General features: G+C 33.7%; 2 protein-coding genes across 4 annotated transcripts in view; both read left to right on the forward strand.

Moving 5' to 3' along the window:
- The window catches only part of LOC142234964 (uncharacterized), a 134,323-nt gene that overhangs the window by 113,506 nt on the left and 3,509 nt on the right, over positions 1 to 17,308 (forward strand). The window contains exon 1 of one of the 3 annotated variants that reach the window (XM_075306169.1): positions 179 to 463. The exons of the other annotated variants lie outside the window; for them this stretch is intronic. The gene's annotated coding sequence lies outside the window, so the exon portion shown is untranslated. Of the gene's footprint in view, positions 1 to 178; positions 464 to 17,308 lie in introns of those variants that run through there. 3 annotated transcript variants of the gene reach the window in all.
- Positions 1 to 17,308, forward strand: part of LOC142234966 (uncharacterized) — a 30,908-nt gene that overhangs the window by 1,018 nt on the left and 12,582 nt on the right. The window lies entirely within an intron of this gene.

A 17,308-nucleotide genomic window follows, 5' to 3' on the forward strand; every position in this document is an offset into this window, starting at 1 on the left:
TTAATATAAATAATGTAAAAATGTCTGAATCCAAATGAAAAATGGTATTTAGTGTTTTTAATTTTTGATGCATTTTGTTCTGTGTTCGTTTTTTTTGAGATTGAGCCAATTATTATGGAATCATTTTGGGTTTTTGGCAAGTTCGTTACAAAATAAACGGCATTCTGTGATCTAAATCTGGATTAAAAAAAATATAGGAATTAAATAAAGCTACTTGAAGTTGATATAAACTAAAGGAAAAACTATAAATTGAGTGATTAAAAATGTGAATATGATTTGTCGCTGGGATTTAACAAAAACAGATAAATTTGAAACCGTAATCGGTATATGGACCAAATCTTATACATAGAAGAAGTGTCTCATGGAAAAGTGAATTTGGGCCTAATGCTATCAAACCAAGGCCAGCCTGTATAAATTTGTTCTACTTAATGTACTACACAAGGAGAAAAGTACAACAATAAATGTATGGGTCGTTGCGGTTTAATAATAAATTATACAGGCAACTACTTTCTGTTTTGGCAGAAACTAAATAAAAAAGAGGTTTACATTGGCTCGAATATTGTTCCAATCAAAATGAATGCAAGTTTGCCAGAGTTGCCACATTAATTTTTCATAAAAGTTATTCGTCAATTCACAATTGTATATAACGGTGAATTAAACATAGAAATCGGATCCAATTAAGTGTAAAAACATTTTGTTTCTAATTAACATTAGATCTTTTAGTGCTCAGTGCAACATGTGCTTGGGATATATCGAACATTAATTTAGTACAACTCCTGCCAATATTGCCAGATGTACTTATTATATTGACGTTTCCCCTATTCACAATAGGTTTTTATTGTGATAAATTTGTCATACAATTAAAATGTGGATTTTCACTATTTTTTGTCGCTGTAATAAACAAGCTGTTTTTTTAGTTCATCACCTATCTATCTAGCGTATCAAGCACTAAATCATACCAAGCCTATAAATTGAAATAATTAAAGAGTAACAATGAAAATGTGACATCTCTAAAGCAACTTGTTTTCTTTTTGTACTGGATACGCAAGCCCTGACAGACTAAAAGAAAACAGAATACCCGTTCCTCCAGGGCATGTTCCAAAAGTGTTCAACACTGCAATATTTACTGCTGTGATTATTTATGGCAAATTGGCAATAAATTGCTATTGTGAATTTAGGAAACGTCACTTAATCAAGATACAATATGGCAACATCGGACGACGCCGATTTGAACTGATGATATGTTCTGGATAGAACATCAGTGCAAAGATGTTCTGGGTAGCTCATACAAATGTTGCATCGAGTACTAAAATAAAACAGGCCTACTATTTTGATGCAAATTTTCTTCACTATTGCAAACAAATTGAGAGTTGCCACATTATTTTAACAAATCAAAACCAACATGTGATAAAAAGTTAGTATTGTTGAAACTGTGACTATTACTTTTGCAAAATTGCTCCCCAAAGAAAATTTAGCATTTTATTATTACAAAATAAGAAAGAGACAATTAGAATATTTGAAGTGTATAAGCAATCAACAGTTAATCTTTGGCTTTTGATGAAATGATTCAGAGAATATAATAAAAACTGCTATCCAATCTTTAAATTCAAACGTTCATTCCGAATACGATTTACTAAATTAAATTGAATTATAAGATATTTAGTGGATATATTTATAGAATACATTGATATACTATGATACTGTGCCAACTGCATAATCAGCGCCATAATCTTATCTTTCGAATCACTATATACTGGTTGACTTCTTTTGAAAATCTATATGGAAAATATCTTCTTTGCTGCATTATTCTTATGAAGCTTAAATATTCCGATATATTTGCATATTTTAAACATCGAGCAAAAAACATCACCACAATCTTCGACCATTTATATTCAAAACCTGAGACTTTCGATTATTTTCAAATTTGTTTATATATACGTACTGCAAAACAACAATTGACTCTAACCCCTAACTGATAAGTCAAAAAACGACAGTTTCAACATTTGCTTGGAATCTTAATTTCCGCTGATAATGGGTAAAAATGGTCGTTGCTATATTGTGTAGTAGAGTAAGAAATGTCTGTATGAAGTTGTATCATGACGAAGAAGGTATCCGAAAATATTACTACGAGAAAAAATCTTTGTATTATATCATTGTCGCTCATGTATGCCATTGCATTTCTCCCATCATTATGAAGGGGAATGATCAAGTTTGCGAAGACACAAATGATGAAACAAGGCCCCACCAAACCATAATGCGTACAAATTTGTATATATACACTTGTTCTCAAGATGTCAATTATCGTTCCCTGATAAGTGAGTTTATAAAACTGGTTGAGATAATGTACAATAACTGCTGCATTAGTTGTCACGATGTGGAGGAAAAAATTATTTTCTTCTTCACCTACTGTGTAGCGTGGGTTGAACGGTAAAAACTGGAATAAGTTAATGAGTCACAATAGTCCTAATAGGAAAATGGGTATGAAATAACGGGATACCATGTTATATAACTTATTCACCATAAAAGTTTATTCACAACATTTGTGTTATCTATTCAGAATAGTATAGTTCTTCTACTCTTAAGACCTCATCAGCGCAAAGCTGTTCAATATTGTGACTTACATGTACAATTGTACAACATTGTACAAATTGATGCAAATAATTCGGATATTCAATGTCAATCAAAATTAAGTCGATGGAATTAAAAATTAACTCCTGTGATTGTGATTCTATTGTTTTGATTAAAAAATTAATTGAGTCAATTAATTTTGTTGTTGACTATTTTTCCAAATTCTATTAACATTTTAATTGAACAATTTTTTATACCCTCCACCATAGGATGGGGGTATATTAACTTTGTCATTCCGTTTGTAACACATCGAAATATTGCTCTAAGACCCCATAAAGTATATATATTCTGGGTCGTGGTGAAATTCTGAGTCGATCTAAGCATGTCCGTCCGTCTGTCCGTCCGTCCGTCTGTCCGGCTGTCCGTCCGTCTGTGGAAATCACGCTAACTTCCGAACAAAACAAGCTATCGACTTGAAACTTGGCACAAGTAGTTGTTATTGATGTAGGTGGTATTGAAAATGGGCCATATCGGACCACGTTTACGTATAGCCCCCATATAAACCGATCCCCAAATTTGGCTTGGGGAGCCTCCCGGAGCAGCAAAATTCATCCGATCCGGTTGAAATTTGGTACGTGGTCTTAGTATACGGTCTCTAACAACCACGCAAAAATTGGTCCATATCGGTCCATAATTATATATAGCCCCCATATAAACCGATCCCCAGATTTGACCTCCGGAGCCTCTTGGAGGGGCAAAATGCATCCGATACGATTGAAATTTGGTACCTGATGTTAGTATATGGTCTCTAACAACCATGCAAAAATTGGTCCATATCGGTCCATAATTATATATAGCCCCCATATAAACCGATCCCCAGATTTGACCTCCGGAGACTTTTGGAGGGGCAAAATTCATCCGATCCGGTTGAAATTTGGTACCTGATGTTAGTATACGGCCTCTAACAACCACGCAAAAATTGGTCCATATCGGTCCATAATTATATATAGCTCCCATATAAACCGATCCCCAGATTTGACCACCGGAGCCTCTTGGAGGAGCAAAATTCATCCGATCCGGTTGAAATTTACTACGTGGTCTTAGTATACGGTTTTTAACAACCATGCAAAAATTGGTCCATATCGGTCCATAATTATATATAGCCCCCATATAAACCGATCCCCAGATTTGACCTCCGGAGCCTCTTGGAGGGGCAAAATTCATTTGATCCTGTTGAAATTTGGCACCTGATGTTAGTTTACGGCCTCTAATAACCATGCAAAAATTGGTCCATATCGGTCCATAATTATATATAGCCCCATATAAACCGATCCCCAGATTTGACCTCCGGAGCCTCTTGGAAGAGCAAAATTCATCCGATCCAGGTGAAATTTGGTACATGGTGTTAGTATATGGTCTCTAACAACCATGCAAAAATTGGTCCATATCGGTCCATAATTATATATAGTTCCCATATAAACCGTCCCCAGATTTGACGTCCGGAACCTCTTGGAGGAGCAAAAGTCATCCGATACGGTTGAAATTTGGTACATTTTGTCAATATATGGCCTCTAACAGCCATGTAAAAATTGGTCCATATCGGTCTTTAGTTATATATAGCCGATGACTTATTACACAAAAATTGGTCCATATCGCCAAAAATAATCTACCAAAACTTTATTTCCATAGAAAATTTTGTCAAATTTTATTACTATAGAAAGTTTTGTCAAAATTTCATTTCTATAGAAAGTTTTGTCAAAAGTTTATTTCTATACAAATGTTTGTCAAAATTTTATTTCCATAGAAAATTTTGTAAAAAATTTATTTCTGTAGAAAATTTTGTAATCTAAAGGGTGATTCTTTTGAGGTTAGGATTTTCATGCATTAGTATTTGACAGATCACGTGGGATTTCAGACATGGTGTCAAAGAGAAAGATGCTCAGTATGCTTTGACATTTCATCATGAATAGACTTACTAACGAGCAACGCTGCAAATCATTGAATTTTATTACCAAAATCAGTGGCAGAAAATCCGCTTTTTTATCGACAAATTTTGTTCAGCGATGAGGCTCATTTCTGGTTGAATGGCTACGTAAATAAGCAAAATTGCCGCATTTGGAGTGAAGAGCAACCAGAAGCCGTTCAAGAACTGCCCATGCATCCCGAAAAATGCACTGTTTGGTGTGGTTTGTACGCTGGTGGAATCATTGGACCGTATTTTTTCAAAGATGCTGTTGGACGCAACGTTACGGTGAATGGCGATCGCTATCGTTCGATGCTAACAAACTTTTTGTTGCCAAAAATGGAAGAACTGAACTTGGTTGACATGTGGTTTCAACAAGATGGCGCTACATGCCACACAGCTCGCGATTCTATGGCCATTTTGAGGGAAAACTTCGGAGAACAATTCATCTCAAGAAATGGACCGGTAAGTTGGCCACCAAGATCATGCGATTTGACGCCTTTAGACTATTTTTTGTGGGGCTACGTCAAGTCTAAAGTCTACAGAAATAAGCCAGCAACTATTCCAGCTTTGGAAGACAACATTTCCGAAGAAATTCGGGCTATTCCGGCCGAAATGCTCGAAAAAGTTGCCCAAAATTGGACTTTCCGAATGGACCACCTAAGACGCAGCCGCGGTCAACATTTAAATGAAATTATCTTCAAAAAGTAAATGTCATGGACCAATCTAACGTTTCAAATAAAGAACCGATGAGATTTTGCAAATTTTATGCGTTTTTTTTTTAAAAAAAGTTATCAAGCTCTTAACAAATCACCCTTTACCAAAACTTTATTTCCATAGAAAATTTTGCCAAATTTTATTACTATAGAAAGTTTTGTTAAAATTTCATTTCTATAGAAAGTTTTGTCAAAAGTTTATTTCTATAGAAATGTTTGTCAAAATTTTATTTCTATAGAAAATTTTGTAAAAAATTTATTTCTGTAGAAAATTTTATCAACATTTTATTTCTATACAAAATTTTGTCAAAATTTCATTTCTATTCAAAATTTTGTCAACATTTTATTTCTATAGAAATTTTTGTCAAAATTGTATTGCTATAGAAAATTTTGTCAACATTTTACTTCCATAGAACATTTTGTCAACATTTTATTTCTATAGAAAATTTTGTCAAGTTTTTATTTCTATAGAAAATTATGTCAAATTTTTATTTCTATAGAAAATTTTGTCAAAATTTTATTTCTATAGAAAATTTTGTCAAGGTTTCATTTCTATAGAAAATTTTGTCAGAATTTTATTTCTATAGAAAATTTTGTCAAACTAGATTATATACGTATTTAATCGGCCTTTTTTTGTTTAATATATACCCCGTATGGGCTAACTTACAATTTAGAAGACAGTGTTAAAAAGTTTTACGATACCTTGCCATCGGCAAGTGTTATCGCAACCCAAGTAATTCGATTGTGGATGACAGCCTTTAGTAGAAGTTCCTACGCAATCCATGGTGGAGGGTACATAAGATTCGGCCTGGCCGAACTTACGGCCGTATATACTTGTTTCTATTTCATTTAATTTAATTTCATTTTTAATTTCATCTTAAAGCCGGTACTATTTCGAGTTGAAAATCATTTTATTTTATTATTATTTTCATAATAATTAATAAGAACAAACATACTCCTATTAAATCTAGGTCGAAGAGACTGTAAGCATCCGTTGAGTGCGATATCACTTCATTTATATATCACTATATATATATTTAACTTGGCAATACCAGCCCTATTTGCACTGATATCATGATCTCATGAGGATGTGTTTTACTACAATGATAAATTGTAGTTATACTAAATCAGCTTCGAACTAGTACTAAAAAGTACCTTTTCACCAGTCAAAACAATAAAAATAATAGATTTTCCCTTTTACTTCAAAAGGTGGGTATTAAGTGCGAGATCAGCCGCTAAAAATGAAAATAAATCAGTAAAAACAGTATGAAATTATAATGGATTGTTAGAGAAAAGTAATCGTGAAAATATGGCGATTTTAGCGGCTAAACTCGATACCCACCTTAAAACAGAATCACCATGATATAATGGTTAGCATACAAAACATTTTGTTTTCAAAATAGCATTTAATTCACCTTTTAAATTTCGTAGTCAATAAAGATTGGGGTAGAAGTAGTGATGTCGCTCTGGCCCTTCGAGTAAAGCGTTTGAAAAAGAACTAAAATCGGAACGTCTTATTGTTTCCTTCCATTCGTCCTCTTACAAAAAGGACAGATGGAGATTAAAAAAGGTACCAAATCGGACACAGGGGTACTAAGGTACTTTGTTCACTCAAAATGTATCAAAGAAAAGTACAAAAGCATCAACTTTATCAACCCCGCCTTATGTTCTTACAAGAGCCGTGGATTTTTAATAAACATAATATCTCTTCATTTATTAATTTCTAAAATTATTTGTTGTCCATACCACGATATACAATCGCGTAGGATTCCGAAAACTCTTTAATATAATTTTACTTATTTGCCATGAACATATTTGTTGTAAAATACATACCAAAATACATACATATATATTTTATCTTTGGAGATATGAAGTATGAACAAGTATAAATTGCTGGTTCTCCTTCATAAATCTCACTAAAGATCTTATTACTCATACCAATCGACTCAATTATTGAGGAGTCATTAGTTGTGGAAAATTTTTATTGAAATAAAACGAAATAAAAAAATGACTAAACACTTTCTTAGAATTTTTGAACTCGGCTTCTCCTATATTAGATAGTATGCTTTCCATATAGGGTTAGCAACAAGAACGTGAGAATTTGCTAAAAAGAAATGATTTAACAAAAACATCAGATTATTTAAAGATTATATCAGATTTGTATTAATAATAAAAAGTCAAATAAATAAAATAAAAAAAATTTATAAATGTAAAAAAAATCATGAACACATATATACACCAACTTTTCTTCACAATGTATGAATGTATTCATGGAATCTCGGAATACTCAAGAGGATTTAAATATCCAACCCCAAAAAAGACCCTCGTCATCTAAATTATTCCCAAGCATGGTATGTATTATATCCACTTGTGTATGGTATTCATACATATAGTATGTATGTGTGTCTTTATATATAAATGGGATGGGCGTATATAAATTATGAACAACTGGGGAATTGCGTTATTCATTAAAAATGTATCTATATGGGTAAATAAAATTTTCGTAAACCTTGAGCTGCAAACTCTTATACATGCAGATAAGATTTTTTTAGAATACACTTTCCCAGTTTGAATATATTTTCAGGATTGTTAAATAGATGGTAATAAAGAGAAAGTATCTCAAGATTCAATATACAAATTGGCAAATATTAAAATTGATTGTTGGATATCTTAACTTTTTATTATGGTGAGATAGGCAAGGTTGTAATAAAACGCAATGAGATGTTTCAAAATGTTCTATAGATCGAGAGGTTTTGATTACATTTTAAAATTACAAAACAAAATCGATTTTTAAAATGACTTTATGAGAGAAGGTTAGAGGGAAAATAAATGTTACAAATTTTGAAGTTTATAGATCCCATATATGTTAAGATGAACGATTTAAGCTGCACATGTTAGGGCAGGGCTTAATTTTAGCTTTCACTAAGACCGAAAGTGCTTAATGTTGAATTTTTAGAAAGATACAATTTATAGCATTATCAGCAATTTACGGCACTATGTAACAGGCTGGCTGATAAGTCCCCGGTCTAACAAAGAAAAACACATTTTTTTTTGTCAAAATTCGATTTTATTATTCAATATAGTTCCCTTCAAGAGCGATACAACGATTATAACGACCTTCCAATTTTTTGATACCATTTTGGTAGTACTCCTTCGCTTTTGCCTCAAAATAGGCCTCAGTTTCGGCGATCACCTCTTCATTGTAGCCAAATTTTTTCCCTGCGAGCATCCTTTTGAGGTCTGAGAACAAGAAAAAGTCGATGGGGGCCAGATCTGGAGAATACGGTGGGTGGGGAAGCAATTCGAAGCCCAATTCATGAATTTTTGCCATCGTTCTCAATAACTTGTGTCACGGTTCGTTGTCTTGGTGGAACAACACTTTTTTCTTCTTCATATGGGGCCGTTTTGCCGCGATTTCAACCTTCAAACGCTCTAATAACGCCATATAATAGTCACTGTTTATGGTTTTTGCCTTCTCATAATCGATAAAAAATATTCCACGCGCATCACAAAAAAACAGAGGCCTTTACTTTGCCAGCAGACTTTTGAGTCTTTCCACGCTTAGGAGACGGTTCACCGGTCGCAGTCCACTCAGCCGACTGTCGATTGGACTCAGGAGTGTAGTGATGGAGCCATGTTTCATCCATTGTCACATATCGACTGAAAAACTCGGGTGTATTACGAGTTAACAGCTGCAAACACCGCTCAGAATCATCAACACGTTATTGTTTTTGGTCAAATGTGAGCTCGGGCGGCACCCATTTTGCACAGAGCTTCCGCATATCCAAATATTGATGAATGATATGACCAACACGTTCCTTTGATATCTTTAAGGCCTCTGCTATCTCGATCAACTTCATTTTACGGTCATTCAAAATCATTTTGTGGATTTTTTTTATGTTTTCGTCGGTAACCACCTCTTTCGGGCGTCCACTGCGTTCACCGTCCTCCGTTCTCATTTCACCACGCTTGAATTTTGCATACCAATCAATTATTGTTGATTTCCCTGGGGCAGAGTCCGGAAACTGATTATCAAGCCAATTTTTTGCTTCCACCGTATTTTTTCCCTTCAGAAAACAGTATTTTATCAAAACACGAAATTCCTTTTTTCCATTTTTTTCACAATAACAAAAGTTGCTTCACAAAAGACGCTCTATCTCACAAACTAATTGACTTACAGACGTCAAATTTTGACACGAATCATTTGAAGGTTGGTACTATATAAAAATAATAAGTATTTAATACTAGCGACGCCATCTATGTGTCAGACCGGGGACTTTTCAGCCAACCTGTTACTTGCAATGCAAATAATAATACTTGTATAGGAATAATAATAAGAGGGAAGCTTAAGAAACTGATGCCATCCGCTAATGTAATTAAACATTTTTGCATCAATTAAATTTTAATTTAAAAATTTTTACAAATTCATTGAAATTTTAATTACGTAAAGATTAGCTATATGGTTTTATGTTTAAAGTGCCTCAATGTGGTCGTGTGTAAATACGTTACTTAAATTGTGACTCACAATTGACATTATACATTACGCTTGAATCACTCTTTATATATCTAGGGGAAAATTATTTTCCCTAGATTTTTAAGAAATAATACAACATTTTTTGCTTTAACGATACGACATCTACAATCAAGGCCTACAGTTAATGGAACTCGTTAAGTTCTATTTTAAGTAAAAAAAACCGTATTTCTGTAAAGCAAAATAAACCCACATTTCATCATACTCGCAAAAGAGAAACTTGAAATTCACATGGGTAATATAATATCACCTTAATATTGGATATCTATGTGAAACTTTTTTAGACTTTGCTTAGTCACCTGATGTTGCCATAGTTCTCGTATGGAATAATGCCAATAATGTCGGGTACTGTCATAAGGTTGAATAGTTATAGTATACAGCACCAGTTTTTGTAAAAAAAAACTCACGATATGTTTGGAAGGCGAACGTAAAACAAATTTTGGGTATGGGAATAAAGTACAAAAAATGGCATTTATCTTTACCTGTCTGAATTGCTAAGACAGTTGTTGTATCGGGTGGTTGAGAAAAACGGCATAACCGTAACGGATTTCATTTTCATTATGTAGCTCACGACCAATCTAAATGTATTTCCTACCTACTCATCTACCTTTACTTCGAGGAATCTTACAAAGTCTCATAACTGTAGGATTATGGGTATAGATAGATTTCTTCAATAGTTCGTCAACTAACAATACCAACAACAACAGCGACGACGACAGACATATACCCACATAATAAGCGGAATAGCACAATAGAGCTGAGACAACATCAAGTCCGAACACTTAAGACGCTTATGCGAATTATTTTGAGACTATAGTAGAAAAACCAGTTTTTTTGTGCTTATACACGGGTACATACTACCCACTGGATTCCATTTATACTTTTTTGCTTCTTAAATATCATGGACTTTTAAAGACAAAATATATGGTACCACCACACGATTCATAACCGAAGAACAGAGAAACCATACCATCCATGGGTATAGTGAAAAGAAACGATATGGTTTAGCGGAGACCACCATTTTGGGAATGTCATAGAATTCATCGGAAGAAAGAAAACAGCGCGGATATGGCTAAACAGTAGATTGCTTAGATATGGCGGCTCTAGATATTTAAGATAGATACTAATGTGTTGAACGAAAAACACAGCAAATGTCAATCAATCAAGAAGAGATTGTACGGATACCGAGATAACCAACAGTTTGAATGCCATATATATGTGAGTATATATGAACGAAATGGAACAACATTGGATGTTCAAACTGCACAGTGAAGTCTAAAGAGCTAGATACCAAGACACCACAAGATTTAGCATGGATATTAGAGCACTCGTATGGGCAAGACTTTGATAAGCAATTGTTTAATGCCAGATGGTATTCCTATAGGGGATGAAATTTTCCTTAACCGAAACGGTTTAATGCTATGGGATACAATGATGAGAATTGGGAAGCCATATAAATGGATGATGTATATTGTAGAGCGTAAAAAAGAATTAGTTATTAGTTACAAATAATCAATATAAATTAAGGAGACTGTAAGGTTAGGCAGAGTGACAGTCTGTTTTAATAGGATCACTTGGCTATTCAGTTCATTTTGATAACACAGTGGTGAACTTCTCTCTTGTCACTGAGTTCTACCCGAACTAGCTGACTAACCTCACTTTTATAGATGAGAGCGAATAGCGTTTCACATCACGGTGAAACCACTTACACAGAATAAAAAAATATCATGAAAATTTTAATTGAATTTTATAAAAATATTCAATTAAAATTTTATTGGTTCAACGAATTTTTTAATTGAAACAAAAATCAATCACAATAATTAATTTTTAATTGACTTTGGTGATTGATTAAAAATTAATTGGATCAATTAATTTCGCGATTGAAGACAAAAAATATTTTTTTTCTGTATAGACAAGCTTTAAAACACTCAAAAATGACACCAGCAGCGAATTATCGAAATTGGTATTGAACCGATAAGACTTTGTTTGCATGGCGATCATGCTAACCATTGCACCACAGCAGCTTCTAATACTCTGTAGATCGGAAAAAAATATTTGTAGAGCTCTAAAGAAAATCAGAGCTGTTTTTTTAGTACTGTATACCTAAGCCGAATAAAAAGAAAATAGAGTTCTCGTTTATGCAGTACATCTGCAAAAATTAATTAAAAAAACACTATTATCAATGACAACAATGCTCAAATAGTAATAAATATTTACGGTACTGTGATTATGTGTCATTCATGTTATTGGACAAAATAGTCAAAATAACTTGATATTGTGAACACTGTCATCAGCTGTTTAAAAACAATCACAGAAAAGAAGTGAAATCTTGCATTTTTAATGTATGAAATGTTCCAATTAGTAAGAAATATTTACTGCTGCGATTATTTATGACACTATACCACTTTGAATTACATGTTTTTCGATAAATTAGTCACAAAGTGCTATTGTGAATCGATGAAGCATCACTTTCTCAAAACACAATCTGGCAAGATCGGGGCGACTTGCACTGGTGAGATGTTCTGGATAGAACACCAGTGCAACGATGTTCTGGATAGCCCATACAAATGTTGTATCCAGTGCAAAAAGAAAACAGCCCTTCTGATGAGATGTTCTGAATAGAACACCAGTGCAATGATGTCCTGGATAGCTCATGCATCCAGTACTAAAGGAAAACATTCCTATCGTTTAATTCAGAAAATTTCAAATCTCGCTGGTATAGCCAGATTGATAATTTTAATAAAGTAACATTTACATATTGTAATGATTCACAATAGCTAACATCATGTTTTTCTTTTATTATTTTAAAATTACCTTATTATTATATTAGCAAAGCTTGCAATGTACATTTTATAGTAAATTTCAAATTAAATGTGAAAATATATGCATAGTTCATGTGTAACAGGAAATTAAAATTATGGACCTTTAGAGAATAGCCATCATGTTTGTGTAGAAGTGATACGACCCGTCTTATTTTAGCAAATTAGTATTTGTTATAAACGTTTGTCTACCTGTATATTCAACGCTAACCTTCAAATCTAACATGACGAATGCAATTGGCCGCTTAGGGTATTGGATCTCTGCATTTTTAATCACACTTAGTCCTAAAGTCGGTATTCTGCTATTTCGGAACGGCTGACTAGTACAATCCTAGATTAAAATAGGACATTTTCGGAAACGCAGTGTTGCGCTGCAACTGCTGCGCAACATTGATTTTGTTGCGCAGCTGTTGCCGATCAGCTGTTGCAGCTGCTTTTTTGTTGTATATTTTGTTTGCAATTTAGAACGCAAAAACACCACAAATGGAAAAGTATATAAGACATTTTATTTGTGAATTAGATGACTCTTCAAATGGGTCAAATCTATGTTATATACAGAAAAAAAGATATCTAAAGTATAAAAAGCGAAATTTAATACTGCAACAAGTTTGCAAGACGATACGAAGAATTCCCAAAAGTTTTGGGATACTTTGAAGTCGTCAATCAATATCCGGATGATGTTTTTTTCAATCACTTCCGTATGAGCCGATCTACATTTCAAGTAAGCATAACAATATTTGTTAAACGTGTGTGTAAAATTCCTGATTTCAGTCCTTGCCTGATTTCCAGTCTCCTTGTTTCTCTTTTTTATTCTTTTATAGGTCGTTTGCATATTTATAAATTTCCTATTTGTCTGCTCCTTCGGGAGCGTGAAATCAGGTTTATTTTCCTTAATTTCCATAACACAGATTTCCATATCCAAACGTGCTCTTACTATTAATTTAGTTGTCTTGGAATCAACCTCTACCCTAAAAAACTATGAAAATATAATAAAAATATTATAAACATATATTATATGTTTATAATATTTAAAAAAAAAAATAATTAAAAAAAAAACTAAATTGAAAATTTTAATACTTACTCGTTCTCTGCCATTTTTATACCGCGTGTTTTTTATTACGTTTGCGCAACATATGCTACATTGTTGCATTTTAGAACATATGACGCTTACAGTGTTGCCGGATGTTGCAATTATGAATGTGATGCCCAGCAGTTGCAGCGCAACACTGCGTTTCCGGAAAGGCCGATAGTTTCCTTTGCGAACTTTAAATGATGCTTGTGGTGCCATTGATCAGAATCGTCACAATTTTTATAGTTTTAGAAGTTTCATCTTCAGGCGACGGAAAGGCTACACTGAAAAAAAGCATGCCCGGTTCCAAAGATTTTGTCTTTACTTTAAAAATTTTGATATTGATTCCGAGCCAAAGAAGCGAAGAATACAAGTAAGGATACTTTTAGGAAGCAAATTTTAATTTTCGCTTTTTCAGCTTTTTTTTCTTCATATGCTATCAAATTCCTTTAAAAACGAGTTAACAACAACTTTATTTTCCAAATTAAGACTAGACTTCCAGTAGAAATTATACTATGTTTCAAGTAAAAAACGTCTTTAAAATAAAGTTTTGAAAAACATGTCCCATATTTGAACTATTTTTTGCTTTGTAGCCAAGATGCAAAAAGGCAACAAATATAAAGACAATTTTATTAAATTTAAGGATTTTTTCTGAATTATTAATATCAAGTTGACCTTAGCCCAAATATTCTTTCTTTCATGTTATGATACCCCATTTTTAATTCAAATCACTTAATTATAAGGACAATACGACTTCATTGCGACAAACATGTTACATGGTCGCCATCCAAAAATAATATTTTGCTCTTGAAACATGTTTGAGGTGATCATATTCCTTCTCTGGGTGCACATGCTTGTTTTATACGAGTTCCTAATTTCCATAGAATAACTATTTAAACCACTGTATTCAAAACCATAAGTAAGACCGCGACATATTGACACAGACTACAGACTCTAAAATGTGTTATGACATCGAATGACTCAACGCTTCTTAAATTAGAAAGAGTGAGTTGCAAATATGGGACGAAATATATTCTGACATAATCCCCAATGGAATTTTACTTTGCCCAAAGAAATTCTAATAAGGTTTGCAATACTACACTAATATCATTCTAAGTCTTTGCCAATAGATCATCCAGATATTTCCTAATACATAAAAAACTAAAGATTTATAGTTACATAAACCTGAAGAGAAATTATTTTTTTTTCTTTCTATTGAAAGTAAATAAATATGGTACATATGTACATTTACCTCGAACTAGAGGATGATATCTATCTATGTACTTATATACATCGTAGGATAACAGTACCCATCTGTACCCAAAAGTTAATCCATCATCATATTTCATTTCGACAGCAATGAATCCAAAGTACCTACGGTGGATTTTTTGTTGGTATTAACATCGTCCTTCAATAGCCATTATCACCAACATCCATTGCTTCCAGTTTGGTCGTGCTATCTCTATATCATCAAGAAAAAATTAAGATTTCCTTTCCTTTCTTGGTAGATGAAAAGTTTTTTTTTTTTTCAATCATCCCATAATATTTCATATACATTCTCTACGGGATGGTGGCCCGGGGGAAAATGCCAACAACTATTGGAAATACCCTATAGTGCTATAATGTGTATATATCTACCTAAAATTCTCTGCAACAGCCAGTCATCGAATCGTAAATGTTGCCTTTCTATGACGATAACCATACTTTGCGTGTTCTGGAAATAGAGAAGTTGAGAAAATTTTCCCTGTGTTGGACACCCCGCTAGATACCACAGTGTGTACGAACAACAGGGAATCAAGAAAGAAGTTTTAAGCTGATTGCTGTCAAAGGGGATGCGGTTGAATGGGGGACGAAGGAAATGAGCACCGGATACCCGTTGTTCATTTTAGTTCTTGCCACATACTGAAAACCAGCACATAGCTCTATGTAGAACTCGTCGTCATCTCCATTGATTGTCGTTGCTGTCGAGGTTCGTGAACATATGCGCTTGATTTGGGTTCCAAAGCCAAGTTGTATTAATATTTTTCTCGATGTTATTTCGACCTCTTCATTACATATATGAGTTCTTCTTTGCTAAAGTTTTTTTTTTTGTATATAATTTCAGAGTTGGCAGATGCTTTCGTTTTTTGTAAATATATTGCAGGACAGAAATTTAAGCAAACCCTATTAATGGGGCTTCCCTTATGCAATACTCGTATATTAAAAGGGTATAGCATGTATATCAAGTTTTAGTATGTATGGGTAACCAAAGGACAAAATATAATATTTAGGGATCTTTTCTTGGGTATTCACAGGTTTTGGGTTTCCATGAGATATTCAATATTTTAATGTATTTAAATTAAAAAATAAGGCTGGGAAAATGGTACACTTAAGGAGGGAATGTCCAACATTATCTAAATTGTTTATATACTAGGCTCGACATCTTCTTAAAGTGGATATTCGCTGAAATCCACATAGATTTCAGAAGAGTTTTTGTATTTGTATTTTCATTATAGGGCATTTTTACAAGAATTACCATAATTATTCATTTATTGATTTTGAGTTAATAAACAAAATTGTATGTCCAGTTAAAAACCGCGTTTGTAATTTTGTTGGTGTGCATAAAATAATTACAATAATATCGATACATCGCAACAGAACGGAAAACTTTTGGAATATATTGAGCAATAGGTTATTTTAATAATTGTATTTAATTAAATGTTAGACCTACATATTTTAATATCAAGAAGGTATAGAAATTAATAAATTATATTAAAATATAAAAATTGCGATAAACTAGAGCCAGTACCAGTCCAGAGATAAGTCCCTCAGTGGCAATTTCCATCAATTTTCCGTAGAGTTGTTTCTAAAAATAAATTTTAACAATTTGTAAATGTAGCTGGTGTCTATGGTAAAGGGTGATACGGTCAAAATTTGGTCAAGGGAAAACTCGTGTAAATCGGTGAAATCGTTTATTTAAAAAATCAAATTAAATTTCTTTTTCAAGTTCAATTAGTATAAAATTCAAGAAAAATATTCAGTTAGGCTTTCGCTTTTCCAAATCCGAATTGCCGGGCCTCACGCTTGACACCTGCCATCAGATTTTGTACAGCCACCTTGTCCACCTTCTTCGCCGCAGAAAGCCAGTTTGCCTTGAACTGCTGCTCGTCCTTAGCAGTTTTTTTGGTCTTCTTTAGGTTCCGCTTGACAATAGCCCAGTATTTCTCAATTGGGCGGAGCTCTGGCGTGTTGGGAGGGTTTTGTCCACCTGCACGTTGTTGGCGGCGTACCACTCCATGGCCTTTTTACCGTAATGGCAAGATGCCAAATCCGGCCAAAACAGTACGGAACAACCGTGTTTCTTCAGGAAAGGCGTTTATTCAAACACTCTTTCACGTAAATTTCTTGGTTGGCAGTCGCGGAAGCTATGAAAATGCTGCTTTTCAAGCCACAGGTACAGATGGCTTGCCAAACCAGATATTTCTTTACGAACTTTGACAGTTTTATGTGCTTGAAAATATCTGCTACCTTTCCCCTTCCTTTTGCCGCATAAAACTCCTGTCCCGGAAGCTGCTTGTAGTCGGCTTTGACATAAGTTTCGTCGTCCATTACCACGCAGTCAAACTTCGTCAGCATCGTCGTGTACAGCCTCCGGGATCGCGC

This window comes from Haematobia irritans, chromosome 4 (assembly GCF_050003625.1).
Source record: "Haematobia irritans isolate KBUSLIRL chromosome 4, ASM5000362v1, whole genome shotgun sequence".
Classification (NCBI taxonomy): domain Eukaryota; kingdom Metazoa; phylum Arthropoda; class Insecta; order Diptera; family Muscidae; genus Haematobia; species Haematobia irritans.